The 4378-nt window shown below is 39.6% G+C and overlaps 1 long non-coding RNA gene across 1 annotated transcript; it reads right to left on the bottom strand.

Annotated features, from left to right (window-relative positions):
- Positions 1-489: 489 nt before the first annotated feature.
- LOC112140301 lies at positions 490-3805 on the bottom strand. The gene is made up of 3 exons (XR_002918148.2): positions 3496-3805; positions 2104-2277; positions 490-1776 (listed from the first exon to the last, which is right to left on the bottom strand). It is a non-coding gene; the product is annotated as an uncharacterized LOC112140301 (long non-coding RNA).
- Positions 3806-4378: the final 573 nt, after the last annotated feature.

The raw sequence follows: 4378 nt of genomic DNA, 5'->3' as shown, positions 1-4378 counted from the left end.
CCTCTTAGAGAAAAGGTAGACAGCTGTACATCCATCAAAAGTGCATCTTGCTTTTGCACTGAAATAAGGACATTTCTTTTTGTTCTGAGTCCTTTTTTCACATGCTGGTATTTCAATGAAAGTGAGCAACATGGGTTCTCTTTCAGAAACTCATGATACAGTGTGTCTGTCCATGGAGTCGTGTCTCTCTGTTCTTAGAAAGGAGAAATGTCCAGAGAACTTTTCCCATTTCCACTCCTCCTTTCAGCTGCTGCCCACTGTTCCCCTCTGAATCAGGAGGGAGGAGCTCTCATCTGTTCTGCCCCCCCATCTAGAAAGACATCAGCACCAACTGAAAATTCCAAAGCTCTTTTCAACCCATTTCTACTGAGAATGAAGCAAACACATGAATATTAGAGCAGCTTTAACAGGATGAGGGGAAGGCTAAAGATTAAAGTCTGTTTGTGAGTCAAAGATAGAATGAAGACCAAATTAATCTCAAACACAGTGTTGATTCAAAAGAGCATTTATTAGATCCAAACAGGCTGCAGGAATTTGACAGACAGCTTTCAGTTTGAACCTTTAGACACTAAGATGCAGTTCTGGAAACAGCCAGCAGGTGTCTCCCTTCTCCCTCCTGCTTCAATGCAGTTAGTGTTGTTGAAGCAGCTGCATCAAAGTGATTCTCTGTCATTCCTCACTAACATCCACTCTGTTCATTCATGTCCTCTGGAGAAAACAGGCTTTATGCTCAGAAAGTTTCTACTAGTTTCAGACTTTCTAGAAAATGATCAGATTCTACTGGATTTAGATGAAACTTCTTTAAAACTTCAGCTAAAATGTTGTCAGCATGAAAAAGAACAGAGTTTTACCCAGAAAACACCAAAGAAAAAGGAAGTTCAATCATAAAACTGTAGAAAACATCAAACTAAAACTCTGAGTCTTTCAAACTGCATGAGTCAATATTTTATCATCAACAGAACAGAGATGATATAAAAATGATTCAACTGAGAGACTTTTGTTAGTTCTGGTGGGATTTCTGCTTCAGGACTCAGAGTAAACAGGAGTGTGGTTCCCACGGTTACCATGGTTACAATAGAACAACATCCTGTAAAATAATGAACAAAATACAAAACCCAGCAGCCTTTACTCAGAGGAACTGAGTCCACTTTGTGGTTCTGAAAGGTCTGATAAAGATGAAAAAGAAGAACCAAAATGCTCCCAGATGGAGAATCCTGAGGCCAGAACTGCTGGAAGGTTTTCTTTCTCTGGTCAACAGCCATGCTGCTGCTTTCTGGACCAGCTGAAGGATGTTCAGAGAATGCTGGTCCACTCTGTGGTACAGAGACGTGCAGGAGTCCAAGAAACACCAGAAAAGACTTCTGAGCTTCTGCAGGAAACCATCATGTCTGAATCTGATGAATCACCAACACAGATCATTCAGAGAAACAGTTTCAGGACACTTGAGGAGAAAACTACAGCAAGAGTGTGTGGACAAAGTTAAAAGAAGCTCCAAATACGAGAGAGAAGAAAAGCAGAAGACTTCCCAACACTCCAAGTTAGAATGAGAAGATGAAGTGCAGTTCTCCATCAGTCCACCGGGGGAGCTGCAGCACAATAACTGTCCACTTGATGCTGAGAGAGATAGTGCAACTCACACACTCATCTCCACTTCCTCTGATTCCTCCATCACTCTGCTCTCCACCTCCAGGAAAACCATCTCTGCAGACCAGATGATGATGATGATGATTCTCTCTGGTTGATCATTTGAAAAGGAAAATAGCTTCTCCCTCCCATCTGTGAAACGGAAAATTTAAAGTTAAAACACAGAGATGAAGTGTTGTCTCTATCTGATGGTGGTGTGTCAGTCAGTGATGCAGCACAGCAGCAAAAAGAGCAGCAGGAGCTTCAGTTCTGTTCAGAGCAGCAGCTTCCTGTCATCTTCACCTGTTGGAGCTTCTGCTGCTCTGATTGGCTGACTGTTGTCCTGAAGCCTGCCATCATTCTCCTCAGAGCTTCACTGAGAAGCTGCAGCTTCACAGGAAACTCTGCATCTTTGCTCTCAGACTAACTTTAGGACCAAACATCTGGAAGCAGCTGGAGTGACTCCAACCCTCTACTGACCTCAGAGTCTGCAGTTTGAAGTTTGGACTCTCCACCAGATCCTGGAGCTGCTGAACATCTGAAGACTGAAGGTTGTTGCATTCCAGGTCCAGTTCTGTCAGGTGGGACGGGTTTAAATTCAGAGTTGTGATCAGAGCAGCACAGCTGATCTTTGACAATCTGCAGTATCTCAACCTGAATCCAGAAGAAAGAGTTTCATTTAAAGACAAAGTTCATGTTTTTCATCCTTCAGTTCTAAAGGGTTCAGAGCTGAAGAAGATCAGAAAGTTTGGAAAAAGTCCAAAGATGTGAATCAACAGCAGCAGATTAGAAGAGTCCAGCAGAAGCAGAGAAGAAGAACATTCAGGAACATTCAGGACAACATGCAGCTGCTTCAGTAAAGAAGTCCAGATGTGTGAAAGTCAAACATCAGCCTGTGGCTGCATCTAAACCAACTGATGTTTCTGCACAATCAGCAGAAAAAGTCCACTTCCTCTTTCTGCTCAGCTCTGCTCCAAACAGCACTGAATCATGGGAGAATTTCAGCTCCATCTTTAAGTGCTTTGTAGATTTAGCATTGATCCAAGTTGAAGTCTCTTTTTACAGACGTGTAATAAACCTCAAAGATGTTTTATTCTTCAATGTCACGTTAAATGTGCATTTCTCCATCATCCAAACTGAAGCTTCTCTCATTTTTGTTTGTGTTCTGTACTGTGATGCTGTAGAGCTTCTTTTTAGTTTTCTATTGTCTTTCAGCCAGCAGTGGACATCCAGTGTATTGCTGCATAACGATTGGTTCTGATGCTCTTTATTTACATCATTTCATCAAAGAATTCAGAGTTAAAAAATGTAATTTTTTTATTAGAGACAGGATAAAGTAAAACTTTAGAAGCACAATTTTTAGGGCTCAGAAATATAAATTCAAGACTTTTCTAGGTTTTTCAAGGTATTATTTCCACATTCATGAATTCAATGTTTCTTAGACTTTTTCAGACGCTGTGAGAACCCTGCAGAAATCCCATCTCTAATGTTGACCAACCACGTGCAGCTCAAAGAGAAAATAAATCAATAAAAAGAGCTGGAGCCGTTTCAACTGTGATTGCAGCAAGCATTTTCATTTGACAACTCTGAGAAAGACCAAAGTCTGGTTGAAAGAGGAAGAGGATGCTGTCACTCAAGAGGAACGAGCTGTCCCAGGAGAAGTCACTGACAGTATCTGAGAACTGGGCCGAGTCAGTATGATGTCACCCATAGAAAATGACTGGCTTCTGGCTCCAACCAAAATGAAGTCAAATGAATCTCCATTTATTTTCATGGTCCAGATGTTTGGTCATTTTATTTGTGAATTGTCCTTCAGTCACACCAGCTTCAGGTTTGTCATGATTTACAGTCGTCTTCATTTCAGTGAATTACCTTCAGTCTATTTCAGTGTCTGCTTTTCACTTCTTCCTTATCAGATCATCTGATCTGTTTTGTCACTCCTTTCTTGATCTCATGTTTTTGTTCATGTTTCAGTTTCTTTATTAAATGTTTGAAGGTTCTGCCTCCAAGCCCGGTCTCCTGCCCTTTGGGTCCTCCTCCACCTATTCCAGACAAGTGGAGTCAGAATGAAGGGCGCTTCAAGACACTTGAAAATGCAAGGAAGTTTCTATGTTCACCATCCCATCAGTTCCTAGTGAGTTCATCATCAGTGACGTCTCTGCAGTCTATGAGACCAGGAGAAGCTGTTTCCATGGAGACAATGCAGGACAACTTGGTTTTTGCATCACAACTGTATCTCTTCACTAAAGATTAACAGATTTAACAGTTTTTAAAAATGTATCTTACTTTAGTTTTTCACAATAAAACTTCAGGGACATACATTGTTTTACATTGTTATTTGAACAAATAAATCTTACTGACACTGTGTCAAGGAACAGCTTATATTTTTTTGTTATAGAAAAGATAAGTCATTTAATTTGCTGTATATTTATATAAAACTGCTTTATATGAAACATTTTAGTGAACTGTTTATTTACCTTTTTAAAAAAAACCATATAATAGATGAATGTCTAAATGTTCAGGAACAATTTTGTTCTTTTTTGTTTATTTGCTTTTTAAATAAAGTTAATTGTTGAAGTTTGTGTTATAAATTAGGATTCCAGTATTTTCACTTTTACAGCAAATGAATATCGTCATCAATGACCTTCTTGATCACTAATAATCTAATATTCTAATAATGGTCTCTGCTGCTGACATTAGAAATGAAGAAGATGTAAAGAAACATTCAAACATGAGATCTTCTGTCACAGTGAAT

The sequence above is a fragment of the Oryzias melastigma genome, linkage group LG3 (genome assembly GCF_002922805.2).
Source record: "Oryzias melastigma strain HK-1 linkage group LG3, ASM292280v2, whole genome shotgun sequence".
Lineage (NCBI taxonomy): Eukaryota > Metazoa > Chordata > Actinopteri > Beloniformes > Adrianichthyidae > Oryzias > Oryzias melastigma.
The sequence above is the reverse complement of the archived record's forward strand: the minus strand, read 5'-3'. Positions and strand labels throughout refer to the sequence as shown.